This window comes from Phalacrocorax carbo, unplaced genomic scaffold, assembly GCF_963921805.1.
Source record: "Phalacrocorax carbo unplaced genomic scaffold, bPhaCar2.1 SCAFFOLD_71, whole genome shotgun sequence".
In the NCBI taxonomy this organism is placed as follows: domain Eukaryota; kingdom Metazoa; phylum Chordata; class Aves; order Suliformes; family Phalacrocoracidae; genus Phalacrocorax; species Phalacrocorax carbo.
Genome location: NW_026990446.1, coordinates 438532 through 457833, shown reverse-complemented (window position 1 = coordinate 457833; position 19302 = coordinate 438532). Strand labels below are relative to the sequence as shown.

Sequence of the window (19302 nt, the reverse complement as noted above, 5' to 3'; positions counted from 1 at the left end):
AAGAAAAGCGACAAGAACAGGGCAGAGAGGGAAGTAAGAAGCCACAGGGACAGGGAGCCGAGACAGCCAACGACGGAGGGAAGGGAACACCACAAAACGAACCACGGGGCTACGTGGTACAGAGCATGAGCGGGGAGAGAATTAACAATTAGGGACAGGGAGCCAGAGGAAAAAGAAAATACACCAAAAGGGAGATGGAGAGCAAAAGGAATCGCAATGCGTACAGAAAGAAGAGAGAACCAATTCTAAAATAGGGACATGGGGAAGCCAGAAAGGACAAAAGCTACAGGCTACAGGGCAGAGAGGGAAGAATTAACGAATAGACACAGAGAGCTGGGCAGAAAGAGACGGAGAAAGGCTAAAGATCTCACGGCCACCAGGGAAGAGAGGGAGGAATTTAAAAAACAGGGGTAAGAAGCCAGAGAGAGGGAGGGAGAGGCAACAATAAAATGGGGACGGTCCACAGGGCAGCGAGGAGGGAACCGAGGAATAAGGAAAAGATGCCAAAGAGAACACAATGTAGTATGGAAAAAAGGAACAGCGGCCTATGGGGAAGGAGGAATTAAAGATCAGGCACTGGGAGGCAGACAGAGACAAACGAAGAAAAACCAACAGCAATGGGCTAGCAAGACAGAGAGGGAGGAAATTGGGCAATAAAACATAGCAGCAAGGAGCTGGACAGAGAGAGATGAGGACAAACAAACAGCACGGGTCTACGTGACAGAGACCGTGGAATTAGAACACAGAGAGGGAGCCTGTCAGAGGTGGAGATAAAAGCAGCAGAGAGGGGAAGAGAGGCAGCAGAAAGAGGGAAGAGCAGGACAGAGACCAAGAAAGAACGATGTGGAGCAGGCTGGAAACACACAAAGAACCTGGGGCAGGCAGCACGACAGCGAGGGAGGAATGAAGACTGGGGCAGAAAGCTGACAGAGCAAGATGGAGAAAGACAAGAAAAGCGACAAGAACAGGGCAGAGAGGGAAGAAAGAAGCCACAGGGACAGGGAACCGAGACAGGCAACGGCGGAGGGAAGGGGCCGGGAAGGGAACACCACAAAACGAACCACGGGGCAACGTGGTACAGAGCATGAGCAGGGAGAGAATTAACAATTAGGGACAGGGAGCCAGAGGAAAAAGAAAATACACCAAAAGGGAGATGGAGAGCAAAAGGAATCGCAATGCGTACAGAAAGAAGAGAGAGAACCAATTCTAAAATAGGGACATGGGGAAGCCAGAAAGGACATAAGCTACAGGCTACAGGGCAGAGAGGGAAGAATTAACGAATAGACACAGAGAGCTGGGCAGAAAGAGACGGAGAAAGGCTAAAGATCACACGGCCACCAGGGAAGAGAGGGAAGAATTTAAAAAACAGGGGTAAGAAGCCAGAGAGAGGGAAGGAGAGGCAACAATAAATGGGGACGGTCCACAGGGCAGCGAGGAGGGAACCGAGGAATAAGGAAAAGATGCCAAAGAGAACACAATGTAGTATGGAAAAAAGGAACAGCGGCCTATGGGGAAGGAGGAATTAAAGATCAGGCACTGGGAGGCAGACAGAGACAAACGAAGAAAAACCAACAGCAATGGGCTAGCAAGACAGAGAGGGAGGAAATTGGGCAATAAATCATAGCAGCAAGGAGCTGGACAGAGAGAGATGAGGACAAACAAACAGCACGGGTCTACGTGACAGAGAACGTGGAATTAGAACACAGAGAGGGAGCCTGTCAGAGGTGGAGATAAAAGCAGCAGAGAGGGGAAGAGAGGCAGCAGAAAGAGGGAAGAGCAGGACAGAGACCAAGAAAGAACGATGTGGAGCAGGCTGGAAACACACAAAGAACCTGGGGCAGGCAGCACGACAGCGAGGGAGGAATGAAGACTAGGGGCAGAAAGCTGACAGAGCAAGATGGAGAAAGACAAGAAAAGCGACAAGAACAGGGCAGAGAGGGAAGTAAGAAGCCACAGGGACAGGGAGCCGAGACAGCCAACGACGGAGGGAAGGGAACACCACAAAACGAACCACGGGGCTACGTGGTACAGAGCATGAGCGGGGAGAGAATTAACAATTAGGGACAGGGAGCCAGAGGAAAAAGAAAATACACCAAAAGGGAGATGGAGAGCAAAAGGAATCGCAATGCGTACAGAAAGAAGAGAGAGAAACAATTCTAAAATAGGGACATGGGGAAGCCAGAAAGGACAAAAGCTACAGGCTACAGGGCAGAGAGGGAAGAATTAACGAATAGACACAGAGAGCTGGGCAGAAAGAGACGGAGAAAGGCTAAAGATCTCACGGCCACCAGGGAAGAGAGGGAGGAATTTAAAAAACAGGGGTAAGAAGCCAGAGAGAGGGAGGGAGAGGCAACAATAAAATGGGGACGGTCCACAGGGCAGCGAGGAGGGAACCGAGGAATAAGGAAAAGATGCCAAAGAGAACACAATGTAGTATGGAAAAAAGGAACAGCGGCCTATGGGGAAGGAGGAATTAAAGATCAGGCACTGGGAGGCAGACAGAGACAAACGAAGAAAAACCAACAGCAATGGGCTAGCAAGACAGAGAGGGAGGAAATTGGGCAATAAAACATAGCAGCAAGGAGCTGGACAGAGAGAGATGAGGACAAACAAACAGCACGGGTCTACGTGACAGAGACCGTGGAATTAGAACACAGAGAGGGAGCCTGTCAGAGGTGGAGATAAAAGCAGCAGAGAGGGGAAGAGAGGCAGCAGAAAGAGGGAAGAGCAGGACAGAGACCAAGAAAGAACGATGTGGAGCAGGCTGGAAACACACAAAGAACCTGGGGCAGGCAGCACGACAGCGAGGGAGGAATGAAGACTGGGGCAGAAAGCTGACAGAGCAAGATGGAGAAAGACAAGAAAAGCGACAAGAACAGGGCAGAGAGGGAAGAAAGAAGCCACAGGGACAGGGAACCGAGACAGGCAACGGCGGAGGGAAGGGGCCGGGAAGGGAACACCACAAAACGAACCACGGGGCAACGTGGTGCAGATCATGAGCGGGGAGAGAATTAACAATTAGGGACAGGGAGCCAGAGGAAAAAGAAAATACACCAAAAGGGAGATGGAGAGCAACAGGAATCGCAATGCGTACAGAAAGAAGAGAGAGAACCAATTCTAAAATAGGGACATGGGGAAGCCAGAAAGGACAAAAGCTACAGGCTACAGGGCAGAGAGGGAAGAATTAACGAATAGACACAGAGAGCTGGGCAGAAAGAGACGGAGAAAGGCTAAAGATCTCACGGCCACCAGGGAAGAGAGGGAGGAATTTAAAAAACAGGGGTAAGAAGCCAGAGAGAGGGAGGGAGAGGCAACAATAAATGGCGACGGTCCACAGGGCAGCGAGGAGGGAACCGAGGAATAAGGAAAAGATGCCAAAGAGAACACAATGTAGTATGGAAAAAAGGAACAGCGGCCTATGGGGAAGGAGGAATTAAAGATCAGGCACTGGGAGGCAGACAGAGACAAACGAAGAAAAACCAACAGCAATGGGCTAGCAAGACAGAGAGGGAGGAAATTGGGCAATAAATCATAGCAGCAAGGAGCTGGACAGAGAGAGATGAGGACAAACAAACAGCACGGGTCTACGTGACAGAGAACGTGGAATTAGAACACAGAGAGGGAGCCTGTCAGAGGTGGAGATAAAAGCAGCAGAGAGGGGAAGAGAGGCAGCAGAAAGAGGGAAGAGCAGGACAGAGACCAAGAAAGAACGATGAGGAGCAGGCTGGAAACACACAAAGAACCTGGGGCAGGCAGCACGACAGCGAGGGAGGAATGAAGACTAGGGGCAGAAAGCTGACAGAGCAAGATGGAGAAAGACAAGAAAAGCGACAAGAACAGGGCAGAGAGGGAAGAAAGAAGCCACAGGGACAGGGAGCCGAGACAGGCAACGACGGAGGGAAGGGGCCGGGGAGGGAAAACCACAAAACAAACCACGGGGCTACGTGGTACAGAGCATGAGCAGGGAGGGAATTAACAATTAGGGACAGGGAGCCAGAGGAAAAAGAAAATACACCAAAAGGGAGATGGAGAGCAAAAGGAATCGCATTGCGTACAGAAAGACGAGAGAACCAATTCTAAAATAGGGACATGGGGAAGCCAGAAAGGACAAAAGCTACAGGCTACAGGGCAGAGAGGGAAGAATTAACGAATAGACACAGAGAGCTGGGCAGGAAGAGACGGAGAAAGGCTAAAGATCACACGGCCACCAGGGAAGAGAGGGAGGAATTTAAAAAACAGGGGCAAGAAGCCAGAGAGAGGGAGGGAGAGGCAACAATAAAATGGGGACGGGCCACAGGGCAGCGAGGAGGGAACCGAGGAATGAGAAAGAGGCCAAAGAGAACACAATGTAGTATGGAAAAAAGGAACAGCGGCCTAGGGGGAAGGAGGAATTAAAGATCAGGCACTGGGAGGCAGACAGAGACAAACGAAGAAACAAGTGAAAACAAACCAACAGCAATGGGCTAGCAAGACAGAGAGGGAGGAAATTGGGCAATAAATCATAGCAGCAAGGAGCTGGACAGAGAGATGAGGACAAACAAACAGCACGGGTCTACGTGACAGAGAACTTGGAATTAGAACACAGAGAGGGAGCCTGTCAGAGGTGGAGATAAAAGCAGCAGAGAGGGGAAGAGAGGCAGCAGAAAGTGGGAAGAGCAGGACAGAGACCAAGAAAGAACGATGTGGATCATACTGGAAACACACAAAGAACCTGGGGGAGGTAGCACGACAGCGAAGGAGGAATGAAGAATAGGGGCAGAAAGCTGACAAAGCAAGACGGAGAAAGACAAGAAAAGCGACAAGAACAGGGCAGAGAGGGAAGAATAAGCCACAGGGGCAGGTAGGCGAGACAGCCACGATGGAGGGAAGGGGCAGGGAAGGGAACACCACAAAACGAACGACGGGGCAACGTGGTACAGAGCATGAGCAGGGAGGGAATTAACATTTAGGGACAGGGAGCCAGAGGAAAAAGAAAATACACCAAAAGGGAGATGGAGAGCAAAAGGAATCGCAATGCGTACAGAAAGAAAAGAAAAACAATTCTAAATAGGGACGGGTCTACGTGGAATTAGAACACAGAGAGAGCCGGACAGAGAGGGGCCGAGAGAAATCTAGATAGGCTACAGTGGGCAGAGGCAGGAATTAAAACCTAGGGACAGGGAGCTGGACAGAGAGATGGAGATCACAGGAAACAGCGGTGGGTGCAGGAAGAGCAGGAATTCAAGAATAGGGAAAGGGAGCTGGACAGAGAAGAACTCAGAAAGGCAAGAACAGTAGCAGGGTACAGAGCAGAGAAGACGAATAAAAAGCGCGGGGGGAGCGTTGAGGCAGACAGAGAGATTAAGAAAATGTCACGGGCTACGTGGCAAAGCAGGAGGAATTCAGAAACGGGGACGGGAACCAAGGAAGAGTGAGTTGGTGAAGGATAACGGGCATTAAAAGTGAGGGACGGGGAGCTGGGAAAAGCGAGAGGCAGAGAAAAACAGGATCACACAAAGCCAAAAAAGAAGAAACAGAACAACAGGAACAAGTGTAACCAAAGCGATGAAATCAATCAACCAGAGACGTTGTTACACTATGGGAACATGGAGCGTACGAATCAGTGTATCTGTTGATCTGCATTTTAGTCCCTAGGTAATCATTAATGTGAACAGAACAATAGGCAATGTGCTTCTGTCAGAAAAGGATGACAAAACGCGGTTTCGTGTAGCGGACTGAGAAAACTAGCCAAGACTGGCAAGATTAAGAGCCAAGAAGGTAAAAGGTAATTCCGGCAGGGGGAAGATCGCGACCACCGACTCACGGACCACCACCGACTCAAGTAACACCACCTACTCAGAAGAGGACAACCGAGCCTGCGCAGTAATTTACATAAGGAAAGAGCAAGTTTGTACCAATCAGTAGACAGGACAATAATGAATATGTCTGACTACGTAAAATTTTGAGCTATAAATTGTAGGGGAAAGGTGCGTGAGGTACGCACGTTAGGAGGAGCGATCCCCCGTGCATCTGGCGCCGTGAATAAAGAATCCCTGCTCTTTAATACTAAATTGGAGTTACAGAGTTGTTTCCAATTTTACCACGTTTTTCAGTAACACAGGGAGTCACACCAAGAGAGCCAGAGAAAGACAAAATACCGACAGGCTACAGGACAGAGCAGGAGGAATACAAAAAACCAGAGCCAGAGCCAGGCAGAGAGAGGCAGAGAAAGAAAAAGTAGCGACAGGACAGAGAGAGGGAGGACTGAAAAGACAGGGAGGCATGCAGCCACTCAGAGCTAGATGGAGAAAGACGGCGCGGGTAAAGAGAGGGGGCCAGGGGAGAGAGAGGGAGGGCCCAGGACGCACAAGAGAGGCAATGGGGCCCCTGTGGCCCAGGACTCACCGTGACTCTGGCTCTCAGCGCTGCTGGCACAATTTAGCCGTTCAGATGCTTCTTTCCCCTTCTCTACTCCATTTCTTTTCTGCAGCTCCATGTTCTGAGTGTTTATTGCAAAAAATACTCTTACCCTAGAAGAGGCGCCTTTAGCATGGAGCAAGGAGCAAAGCACAAGTATTCTTTTGCATGCGCTTGCTCCACCAGATGTCGCAGAGACCCAGTTACAACTTTGGACATTGCCTTTTGGTGTGGGTAAAATCTGGCCTATGGGGCACTAATATAACAGAAAAATGCAGTAGCCCGGAATAAGAAGGTTTTGCTTAGTGGGAGGCTATGCAGGTTCAGAGATCCAACCTGTGTGTGCTCGTGTGTCCCTGGAGGACGGAGAGTCCCGGCAATGTGTCATGGCATGGCCACTTAGTTGTGGGAGCAAACATGGTAGGTTATGCGTTAACCCGCCTGTGTCGGTGAAACAATTAACGGGGTTCGGCCAGGCACATCTGTTCGCCGCAGAAACATTTAACGGGATCCTACCAGGCACTTTTGTTAGGCGGCAAAACAAGTAAAAGTGCCCGGCCTGGCATTTCCGGTAGTCAATGCGACAACTAATGTCATCCCGCCGGGATCTTCCCGTTGTAAGTCAACACTTGCTGTCATTTGGATACGCTCTTCTACTACGTGGTGCAGAAATTAATGCCTTCCTGCAGGGTATCTGCAGTCACCTGCGCAAAATTTAGTCGCTTTCGCGACATTATTTCACGTAGGCAACAGCTAATGGTGTCCTACCGGGCTTTTCCGGAGACGACGCAGAAGTTAAAAGGATCCTACAAGGTACTTCCGGTATTTGGAAGACAGTGTCACCCGGACAGACACCTACATGAGTCAGTGGAACTCTTAATATGGCTACAGCCGAGCACTTCCGGTCGTCTCTGTAATCCTTAGGAAGATCCAGTCAGGAAAGTCTGATAATGATAAAACACGTAAAAGAGTAAGCTTTCGACGAGGCAAAGTGCTGTAGGGCGATGAATGCAGACACCTGGAAATAACTTTAAGTGTTCACACTTGACATGAATTAGGCGTAAAAGCGGACCTGGAATGGCCAGCGATGAAAAACCTCACCCCAGAATGCAGTGACACAGAAAAACCGGACAGGATTGGGGCCGCCGCGCAAAAACCGGAGCGGATCCGGCCCGCGGAACGGGCCGCCGCACAAAAACCGGAGCGGATCGGGGCCGCCGCGCAAAAACCGGAGCAGATCCGGCCCGCGGAACGGGCCGCCGTGCAAAAACCGGACCGTCTCCGGCCCGCGGAACGGGCCGCCGCGCAAAAACCGGAGCGGATCCGGCCCGCGGAACGGGCCGCCGCGCAAAAACCGGAGCGGATCGGGGCCGCCGCGCAAAAACCGGAGCGGATCCGGCCCGCGGAACGGGCCGCCGCGCAAAAACCGGAGCGGATCGGAGCCGCCGCGCAAAAACCGGAGCGGATGCGGCCCGCGGAACGGGCCGCCGCGCAAAAACCGGACTGGATGCGGCCCACGGAACGGGCCGCCGCGCAAAAATCGGAGCGGATCGGGGCCGCCGCGCAAAAAGTGGAGCGGATCCGGCCCGCAGAACGGGCCACCGCGCAAAAACCGGATCGGATCGGGGCCGCCGCGCAAAAACCGGAGCGGATCCGGCCCGCGGAACGGGCCGCCGCGCAAAAACCGGACAGGCTCGGGGCCGCCGCGCAAAAACCGGACCGGATCCGGCCCGCGGAACGGGCCGCCGCGCAAAAACCGGAGCGGATCGGGGCCGCCGTGCAAAAACCGGAGCGGCTCCGGCCCGCGGAACGGGCTGCCGCACAGAAACCGGAGCGGATCGGGGCCGCCGCGCAAAAACCGGAGCGGATCCGGCCCGCGGAACGGGCCGCCGCGCAAAAACCGGAGCGGATCGGGGCCGCCGCGCAAAAACCGGAGCGGATCCGGCCCGCGGAACGGGCCGCCGCGCAAAAACCGGACCGGCTCGGGGCCGCCGCGCAAAAACCGGAGCGGATCCGGCCCGCGGAACGGGCCGCGGCGCAAAAACCGGACTGGATGCGGCCCACGGAACGGGCCGCCGGGCAAAAACCGGAGCATATCGGAGCCACCGCGCAAAAACCGGAGCGGATCCGGCCCGCGGAACGGGCCGCCGCACAAAAACCGGAGTGGATCGGGGCCGCCGCGCAAAAACCGGAGCGGATCCGGCCCGCGGAACGGGCCACGGCGCAAAAACCGGACCGTATCGGGGCCGCCGCGCAAAAACAGGACCGGATCCGGCCCGCGGAACGGGCCGCCGCGCAAAAATCGGACCGGATCGGGGCTGCCGCGCAAAAACCGGAGCGGATGCGTCCCGCGGAACGGGCCGCCGCGCAAATATCGGACCGGATCGGAGCCACCGCGCAAAAACCGGACCGGATGCGGCCCACGGAACGGGCCGCCGCGCAAAAACCGGAGCGGATCGGGGCCGCCGCGCAAAAACCGGAGCAGATGCGGCCCGTGGAACGGGCCGCCGCGCAAAAATCGGACCGTCTCGGGGCCACCGCGCAAAAACCGGAGCGGATCTGGCCCGCGGAACGGGCCGCCGCGCAAAAACCGGACCGTATCGGGGCCGCCGCGCAAAAACCGGAGCGGATCCGGCCCGCGGAACGGGCCGCCGTGCAAAAACCGGAGAGGATCCGGCCCGCGGAAAGGGCCGCGGCACAAAAACCGGACCGGCTCGGGGCCGCCGCGCAAAAACCGGAGCGGATCCGGCCCGCGGAACGGGCCGCCGCGCAAAAACCGGACAGGCTCGGGGCCGCCGCGCAAAAACCGGACCGGATCCAGCCCGCGGAACGGGCCGCCGCGCAAAAACCGGACCGGATCGGAGCCACCGCGCAAAAACCGGAGCGGATGCGGCCCGCAGAACGGGCCGCCGCGCAAAAACCGGAGCGGATCGGGGCCGCCGCGCAAAAACCGGAGCGGATCCGGCCCGCGGAACGGGCCGCCGCGCAAAAACCAGAGAGGATCGGGGCCGCCGCGCAAAAACCGGAGCGGATGCGGCCCGCGGAACGGGCCGCCGCGCAAAAACTGGACAGGCTCGGGGCCGCCGCGCAAAAACCGGACCGGATCCGGCCCGCGCAACGGGCCGCCGCGCAAAAACCGGACAGGATCGGGGCCGCCGCGCAAAAAGCGGAGCGGATCCGGCCCGCGGAACGGGCCGCCGCGCAAAAACCGGACCGGATCGGGCCCGCCGCGCAAAAACCGGAGCGGATCCGGCCCGCGGAACGGGCCGCCGCGCAAAAACCGGACCGGCTCGGGGCCGCCGCGCAAAAAGCGGACCGGATCCGGCCCGCGGAACGGGCCGCCGCGCAAAAACCGGAGCGGATCGGGGCCGCCGCGCAAAAACCGGAGCGGATCCGGCCCGCGGAACGGGCCGCCGCGCAAAAACCGGAGCGGATCGGGGCCGCCGCGCAAAAACCGGAGCAGATCCGGCCCGCGGAACGGGCCGCCGCGCAAAAACCGGACAGGATCGGGGCCACCGCACAAAAACCGGAGCGGATCCGGCCAGCGAAACGGGCCGCCGCGCAAAAACCGGAGCGGATCGGGCCCGCCGCGCAAAAACCGGACCGGATCCGGCCCGCGGAACGGGCCGCCGCGCAAAAACCGGAGCGGCTCGGGGCCGCCGCGCAAAAACCGGAGCGGATCCGGCCCGCGGAACGGGCCACCGCGCAAAAACCGGACCGAATCGGGGCCGCCGCGCAAAAACCGGACTGGATGCGGCCCGCGGAACGGGCCACCGCGCAAAAACCGGACCGGATCGGAGCCACCGCGCAAAAACCGGAGCGGATCCGGCCCGCGGAACAGGCCGCGGCACAAAAACCGGAGCGGATCGGGGCCACCGCGCAAAAACCGGACTGGATCCGGCCCGCGGAACGGGCCGCCGCGCAAAAACCAGAGTGGATCGGGGCCGCCGCGCAAAAACCGGAGCGGATCCGGCCCGCGGAACGGGCTGCCGCGCAAAAACCGTACGGGATCGGGGCCGCCGCGCAAAAACCGGAGCGGATCCGGCCCGCGGAACGGGCCACCGCGCAAAAATCGGACCGGCTCGGGGCCGCCGTGCAAAAACCGGAGCGGATGCGGCCCGCGGAACGGGCCGCCGCGCAAATATCGGACCGGATCGGAGCCACCGCGCAAAAACCGGACCGGATGCGGCCCGCGGAAAGGGCCGCCACGCAAAGACCGGACCGTATCGGGGCCGCCGCACAAAAACCGGAGCGGATGCGGCCCACGGAACGGGCCGCCGCGCAAAAACCGGAGCGGATCGGGGCCGCCGCGCAAAAACCGGAGCGGATCCGGCCCGCGGAACGGGCCACCGCGCAAAAACCGGAGCGGATCCGGCCCACGGAACGGGCCGCCGCGCAAAAATCGGACCGGATCGGGGCCGCCGCGCAAAAACCGGATCGGATCCGGCCCGCGGAACGGGCCGCCGCGCAAAAATCGGACCGGATCGGGGCTGCCGCGCAAAAACCGGAGCGGATGCGGCCCGCGGAACGGGCCGCCGCGCAAAAACCGGAGCGGATCGGGGCCGCCGTGCAAAAACCGGAGCGGATCCGGCCCGCGGAACGGGCCGCCGCGCAAAAACCGGAGCGGATCCGGCCCCCGGAAAGGGCCGCGGCACAAAAACCGGACCGGCTCGGGGCCGCCGCGCAAAAACCGGAGCGGATCCGGCCCGCGGAACGGGCCGCCGCGCAAAAACCGGACCGGATCGGAGCCACCACGCAAAAACCGGAGCGGATGCGGCCCGCGGAACGGGCCACCGCGCAAAAACCGGAGCGGCTCGGGGCCGCCGCGCAAAAACCGGAGCGGATCCGGCCCGCGGAACGGGCCGCGGCGCAAAAACCGGAGCGGATCGGGGCCGCCGCGCAAAAACCGGAGTGGATCCGGCCCGCGGAACGGGCCGCCGCGCAAAAACCGGAGCGGATCCGGCCCGCGGAAAGGGCCGCGGCACAAAAACCGGACCGGCTCGGGGCCGCCACGCAAAAACCGGAGCGGATCCGGCCCGCGGAACGGGCCGCCGCGCAAAAACCGGACCGGATCCGGCCCGCGGAACGGGCCGCCGCGCAAAAACCGGACCGGATCGGAGCCACCGCGCAAAAACCGGAGCGGATGCGGCCCGCGGAACGGGCCGCCGCGCAAAAACCGGAGCGGATCGGGGCCGCCGCGCAAAAACCGGAGCGGATGCGGCCCGCGGAACGGGCCGCCGCACAAAAACCGGACAGGATCGGGGCCGCCGCGCAAAAACCGGACCGGATCCGGCCCGCGGAACGGGCCGCCGCGCAAAAACCGGAGCGGATCGGGGCCGCCGCGCAAAAACCGGATCGGATCCGGCCCGCGGAACGGGCCGCCGCGCAAAAATCGGAGCGGATCGGGGCCGCCGCACAAAAACCGGAGCGGATCCGGCCCGCGGAACGGGCCGCCGCGCAAAAACCGGACAGGCTCGAGGCCGCCGCGCAAAAACCGGACCGGCTCCGGCCCGCGGAACGGGCCGCCGCGCAAAAACCGGAGCGGATCGGGGCCGCCGCGCAAAAACCGGACCGGATCCGGCCCGCGGAAAGGGCCGCCGCGCAAAAATCGGACCGGATCGGGGCTGCCGCGCAAAAACCGGAGCGGATGCGGCCCGCGGAACAGGCCGCCGCGCAAAAACCGGAGCGGATCGGGGCCGCCGTGCAAAAACCGGAGCGGATCCGGCCCGCGGAACGGGCCGCCGCGCAAAAACCGGAGCGGATCCGGCCCGCGGAAAGGGCCGCGGCACAAAAACCGGACCGGCTCGGGGCCGCCGCGCAAAAACCGGAGCGGATCCGGCCCGCGGAACGGGCCGCCGCGCAAAAACCGGACAGGCTCGAGGCCGCCGCGCAAAAACTGGAGCGGATCCGGCCCGCGGAACGGGCCGCCGCGCAAAAACCGGAGCGGATCGGAGCCACCGCGCAAAAACCGGAGCGGATCCGGCCCGCGGAACGGGCCGCCGCGCAAAAACCGGACCGGCTCGGGGCCGCCGCGCAAAAACCGGAGCGGATCCGGCCCGCGGAACGGGCCGCCGCGCAAAAACCGGAGCGGATCGGGGCCGCCGCGCAAAAACCGGAGCAGATCCGGCCCGCGGAACGGGCCGCCGCGCAAAAACCGGAGCGGATCCGGCCCGCGGAAAGGGCCGCGGCACAAAAACCGGACCGGCTCGGGGCCACCACGCAAAAACCGGAGCGGATCCGGCCCGCGGAACGGGCCGCCGCACAAAAACCGGAGCGTCTCGGGGCCGCCGCGCAAAAACCGGACCGGATCCGGCCCGCGGAACGGGCCGCCGCGCAAAAACCGGACCGGATCGGAGCCACCGCGCAAAAACCGGAGCGGATCCGGCCCGCGGAACGGGCCGCCGCGCAAAAACCGGACAGGATCGGGGCCGCCGCGCAAAAACCGGAGCGGATCCGGCCCGCGGAACGGGCCGCCGTGCAAAAACCGGAGCGGATCCGGCCCGCGGAAAGGGCCGCGGCACAAAAACCGGACCGGCTCGGGGCCGCCGCGCAAAAACCGGAGCGGATCCGGCCCGCGGAACGGGCCGCCGCGCAAAAACCGGACAGGCTCGAGGCCGCCGCGCAAAAACCGGAGCGGATCCGGCCCGCGGAACGGGCCGCCGCGCAAAAACCGGAGCGGATCGGAGCCACCGCGCAAAAACCGGAGCGGATCCGGCCCGCGGAACGGGCCGCCGCGCAAAAACCGGACCGGCTCGGGGCCGCCGCGCAAAAACCGGAGCGGATCCGGCCCGCGGAACGGGCCGCGGCGCAAAAACCGGAGGGATCGGAGCCACCGCGCAAAAACCGGAGCGGATCCGGCCCGCGGAACGGGCCGCCGCGCAAAAACCGGACCGGCTCGGGGCCGCCGCGCAAAAACCGGAGCGGATCCGGCCCGCGGAACGGGCCGCGGCACAAAAACCGGAGCGGATCGGGGCTGCCGCGCAAAAACCGGAGCGGATGCGGCCCGCGGAACGGGCCGCCGCGCAAAAACCGGAGCGGATCGGGGCCGCCGTGCAAAAACCGGAGCGGATCCGGCCCGCGGAACGGGCCGCCGCGCAAAAACCGGAGCGGATCCGGCCCGCGGAAAGGGCCGCGGCACAAAAACCGGACCGGCTCGGGGCCGCCGCGCAAAAACCGGAGCGGATCCGGCCCGCGGAACGGGCCGCCGCGCAAAAACCGGACAGGCTCGAGGCCGCCGCGCAAAAACCGGAGCGGATCCGGCCCGCGGAACGGGCCGCCGCGCAAAAACCGGAGCGGATCGGAGCCACCGCGCAAAAACCGGAGCGGATCCGGCCCACGGAACGGGCCGCCGCGCAAAAACCGGACCGGATCGGAGCCACCGCGCAAAAACCGGAGCGGATCCGGCCCGCGGAACGGGCCGCCGCGCAAAAACCGGACAGGATCGGGGCCGCCGCGCAAAAACCGGAGCGGATCCGGCCCGCGGAACGGGCCGCCGCGCAAAAACCGGACCGGCTCGGGGCCGCCGCGCAAAAACCGGAGCGGATGCGGCCCGCGGAACGGGCCGCCGCGCAAAAAACGGACAGGCTCGAGGCCGCCGCGCAAAAACCGGAGCGGATCCGGCCCGCGGAACGGGCCGCCGCGCAAAAACCGGAGCGGATCGGAGCCACCGCGCAAAAACCGGAGCGGATCCGGCCCGCGGAACGGGCCGCCGCGCAAAAACCGGACCGGCTCGGGGCCGCCGCGCAAAAACCGGAGCGGATGCGGCCCGCGGAACGGGCCGCGGCGCAAAAACCGGAGCGGATCGGGGCCGCCGCGCAAAAACCGGACCGGATCCGGCCCGCGGAACGGGCCGCCGCGCAAAAACCGGAGCGGATCCGGCCCGCGGAAAGGGCCGCGGCACAAAAACCGGACCGGCTCGGGGCCACCACGCAAAAACCGGAGCGGATCCGGCCCGCGGAACGGGCCGCCGCGCAAAAACCGGACAGGCTCGGGGCCGCCGCGCAAAAACCGGAGCGGATCCGGCCCGCGGAACGGGCCGCCGCGCAAAAACCGGAGCGGATCGGAGCCACCGCGCAAAAACCGGAGCGGATCCGGCCAGCGGAACGGGCCGCCGCGCAAAAACCGGACAGGATCGGGGCCGCCGCGCAAAAACCGGAGCGGATCCGGCCCGCGGAACGGGCCGCCGCGCAAAAACCGGAGCGGATCGGGGCCGCCGCGCAAAAACCGGATCGGATCCGGCCCGCGGAACGGGCCGCCGCGCAAAAACCGGACCGGATCGGGGCTGCCGCGCAAAAACCGGAGCGGATGCGGCCCGCGGAACGGGCCGCCGCGCAAAAACCGGACCGGCTCGGGGCCGCCGCGCAAAAACCGGACCGGATCCGGCCCGCGGAACGGGCCGCCGCGCAAAAACCGGACAGGATCGGGGCCGCCGCGCAAAAACCGGACCGGATCCGGCCCGCGGAACGGGCCGCCGCGCAAAAACAGGAGCGGATCCGGTCCGCGGAAAGGGCCGCGGCACAAAAACTGGAGCGGATCGGGGCCGCCGCGCAAAAACCGGACCGGCTCTGGCCCGCGGAACGGGCCGCCGCAGAAAAACCGGACAGGCTCGGGGCCGCCGCGCAAAAACCGGACCGGATCCGGCCCGCGGAGCGGGCCGCCGCGCAAAAACCGGACCGGATTGGAGCCACCGCGCAAAAACCGGAGCGGATCCGGCCCGCGGAACGGGCCGCCGCGCAAAAACCGGACAGGATCGGGGCCGCCGCGCAAAAACCGGAGCGGATCCGGCCCGCGGAACGGGCCGCCGCACAAAAACCGGAGCTGATCCGGCCCGCGGAACGGGCCGCCGCGCAAAAACCGGACCGGCTCGGGGCCACCGCGCAAAAACCGGAGCGGATCCGGCCCGCGGAACGGGCCGCCGCGCAAAAACCGGACCGGCTCGGGGCCGCCGCGCAAAAACCGGAGCGGATCCGGCCCGCGGAACGGGCCGCCGCGCAAAAACCGGAGCGGATCGGGCCCGCCGCGCAAAAACCGGAGCGGATGCGGCCCGCGGAACGGGCCGCCGCGCAAAAACCGGACCGGCTAGGGCCGCCGCGCAAAAACCGGAGCGGATCCGGCCCGCGGAACGGGCCGCGGCGCAAAAACCGGACCGAATAGGGGCCGCCGCGCAAAAACCGGAGCGGATGCGGCCCGCGGAACGGGCCGCCGCGCAAAAACCGGACAGGACGGAGCCACCGCGCAAAAAACGGAGCGGATCCGGCCCGCGGAACGGGCCGCGGCACAAAAACAGGAGCGGATCGGGGCCGCCGCGCAAAAAGCGGAGCGGATCCGGCCCGCGGAACGGGCCGCCGCGCAAAAACCAGAGTGGATCGGGGCCGCCGCGCAAAAACCGGACCGGATCCGGCCCGCGGAACAGGCCGCCGCGCAAAAACCGGACCGGATCGGGGCCGCCGCGCAAAAACCGGACCGGATCCGGCCCGCAGAACGGGCCGCCGCGCAAAAACCGGAGCGGATCGTGGCCGCCGCGCAAAAACCGGACCGGATCCAGGCCGCGGAACGGGCCGCCGCGGAAAAACCGGAGCGGATCGGGGCCGCCGCGCAAAAACCGGAGCGGATCCGGCCCGCGGAACGGGCCGCCGCGCAAAAACCGGAGCGGATCGGGCCCGCCGCGCAAAAACCGGAGCGGATGCGGCCCGCGGAACGGGCCGCCGCGCAAAAACCGGACCGGCTAGGGCCGCCGCGCAAAAACCGGAGCGGATCCGGCCCGCGGAACGGGCCGCGGCGCAAAAACCGGACCGAATAGGGGCCGCCGCGCAAAAACCGGAGCGGATGCGGCCCGCGGAACGGGCCGCCGCGCAAAAACCGGACAGGATCGGAGCCACCGCGCAAAAAACGGAGCGGATCCGGCCCGCGGAACGGGCCGCGGCACAAAAACAGGAGCGGATCGGGGCCGCCGCGCAAAAAGCGGAGCGGATCCGGCCCGCGGAACGGGCCGCCGCGCAAAAACCAGAGTGGATCGGGGCCGCCGCGCAAAAACCGGACCGGATCCGGCCCGCGGAACAGGCCGCCGCGCAAAAACCGGACCGGATCGGGGCCGCCGCGCAAAAACCGGACCGGATCCGGCCCGCAGAACGGGCCGCCGCGCAAAAACCGGAGCGGATCGTGGCCGCCGCGCAAAAACCGGACCGGATCCAGGCCGCGGAACGGGCCGCCGCGGAAAAACCGGACCGGATCGGGGCCGCCGCGCAAAAACCGGAGCGGATCCGGCCCGCGGAACGGGCCGCCGTGCAAAAACCGGAGCGGATCCGGCCCGCGGAAAGGGCCGCGGCACAAAAACCGGACCGGCTCGGGGCCGCCGCGCAAAAACCGGAGCGGATCCGGCCCGCGGAACGGGCCGCCGCGCAAAAACCGGACAGGCTCGAGGCCGCCGCGCAAAAACCGGAGCGGATCCGGCCCGCGGAACGGGCCGCCGCGTAAAAACCGGAGCGGATCGGAGCCACCGCGCAAAAACCGGAGCGGATCCGGCCCGCGGAACGGGCCGCCGCGCAAAAACCGGACCGGCTCGGGGCCGCCGCGCAAAAACCGGAGCGGATCCGGCCCGCGGAACGGGCCGCGGCGCAAAAACCGGAGCGGATCGGAGCCACCGCGCAAAAACCGGAGCGGATCCGGCCCGCGGAACGGGCCGCCGCGCAAAAACCGGACCGGCTCGGGGCCGCCGCGCAAAAACCGGAGCGGATCCGGCCCGCGGAACGGGCCGCGGCGCAAAAACCGGAGCGGATCGGGGCTGCCGCGCAAAAACCGGAGCGGATGCGGCCCGCGGAACGGGCCGCCGCGCAAAAACCGGAGCGGATCGGGGCCGCCGTGCAAAAACCGGAGCGGATCCGGCCCGCGGAACGGGCCGCCGCGCAAAAACCGGAGCGGATCCGGCCCGCGGAAAGGGCCGCGGCACAAAAACCGGACCGAATAGGGGCCGCCGCGCAAAAACCGGAGCGGATCCGGCCCACGGAACGGGCCGCCGCGCAAAAACCGGACAGGCTCGAGGCCGCCGCGCAAAAACCGGAGCGGATCCGGCCCGCGGAACGGGCCGCCGCGCAAAAACCGGAGCGGATCGGAGCCACCGCGCAAAAACCGGAGCGGATCCGGCCCACGGAACGGGCCGCCGCGCAAAAACCGGACCGGATCGGAGCCACCGCGCAAAAACCGGAGCGGATCCGGCCCGCGGAACGGGCCGCCGCGCAAAAACCGGACAGGATCGGGGCCGCCGCGCAAAAACCGGAGCGGATCCGGCCCGCGGAACGGGCCGCCGCGCAAAAACCGGACCGGCTCGGGGCCGCCGCGCAAAAACCGGAGCGGATGCGGCCCGCGGAACGGGCCGCCGCGCAAAAAACGGACAGGCTCGAGGCCGCCGCGCAAAAACCGGAGCGGATCCGGCCCGCGGAACGGGCCGCCGCGCAAAAACCGGAGCGGATCGGAGCCACCGCGCAAAAACCGGAGCGGATCCGGCCCGCGGAACGGGCCGCCGCGCAAAAACCGGACCGGCTCGGGGCCGCCGCGCAAAAACCGGAGCGGATGCGGCCCGCGGAACGGGCCGCGGCGCAAAAACCGGAGCGGATCGGGGCCGCCGCGCAAAAACCGGAGCAGATCCGGCCCGCGGAACGGGCCGCCGCGCAAAAACCGGAGCGGATCCGGCCCGCGGAAAGGGCCGCGGCACAAAAACCGGACCGGCTCGGGGCCACCACGCAAAAACCGGAGCGGATCCGGCCCGCGGAACGGGCCGCCGCGCAAAAACCGGACAGGCTCGGGGCCGCCGCGCAAAAACCGGAGCGGATCCGGCCCGCGGAACGGGCCGCCGCGCAAAAACCGGAGCGGATCGGAGCCACCGCGCAAAAACCGGAGCGGATCCGGCCCGCGGAACGGGCCGCCGCGCAAAAACCGGACAGGATCGGGGCCGCCGCGCAAAAACCGGAGCGGATCCGGCCCGCGGAACGGGCCGCCGCGCAAAAACCGGAGCGGATCGGGGCCGCCGCGCAAAAACCGGATCGGATCCGGCCCGCGGAACGGGCCGCCGCGCAAAAACCGGACCGGATCGGGGCTGCCGCGCAAAAACCGGAGCGGATGCGGCCCGCGGAACGGGCCGCCGCGCAAAAACCGGACCGGCTCGGGGCCGCCGCGCAAAAACCGGACCGGATCCGGCCCGCGGAACGGGCCGCCGCGCAAAAACCGGACAGGATCGGGGCCGCCGCGCAAAAACCGGACCGGATCCGGCCCGCGGAACGGGCCGCCGCGCAAAAACAGGAGCGGATCCGGTCCGCGGAAAGGGCCGCGGCACAAAAACCGGAGCGGATCGGGGCCGCCGCGCAAAAACCGGACCGGCTCTGGCCCGCGGAACGGGCCGCCGCAGAAAAACCGGACAGGCTCGGGGCCGCCGCGCAAAAACCGGACCGGATCCGGCCCGCGGAGCGGGCCGCCGCGCAAAAACCGGACCGGATTGGAGCCACCGCGCAAAAACCGGAGCGGATCCGGCCCGCGGAACGGGCCGCCGCGCAAAAACCGGACAGGATCGGGGCCGCCGCGCAAAAACCGGAGCGGATCCGGCCCGCGGAACGGGCCGCCGCACAAAAACCGGAGCTGATCCGGCCCGCGGAACGGGCCGCCGCGCAAAAACCGGACCGGCTCGGGGCCACCGCGCAAAAACCGGAGCGGATCCGGCCCGCGGAACGGGCCGCCGCGCAAAAACCGGACCGGCTCGGGGCCGCCGCGCAAAAACCGGAGCGGATCCGGCCCGCGGAACGGGCCGCCGCGCAAAAACCGGAGCGGATCGGGCCCGCCGCGCAAAAACCGGAGCGGATCCGGCCCGCGGAACGGGCCGCCGCGCAAAAACCGGACCGGCTAGGGCCGCCGCGCAAAAAC

The 19302-nt window shown here is 64.1% G+C and overlaps 1 long non-coding RNA gene across 3 annotated transcripts in view; it reads right to left on the bottom strand.

Annotated features, from left to right (window-relative positions):
- Positions 1-6454, bottom strand: part of LOC135311218 (uncharacterized) — a 55784-nt gene extending 49330 nt beyond the window's left edge. For all 3 annotated transcript variants that reach the window (XR_010371007.1, XR_010371006.1, XR_010371008.1), the window contains exon 1: positions 6385-6454. This is a non-coding gene — a long non-coding RNA (uncharacterized LOC135311218). The remainder of the gene's footprint in view (positions 1-6384) is intronic.
- Between the last annotated feature and the right edge of the window lie 12848 nt (positions 6455-19302).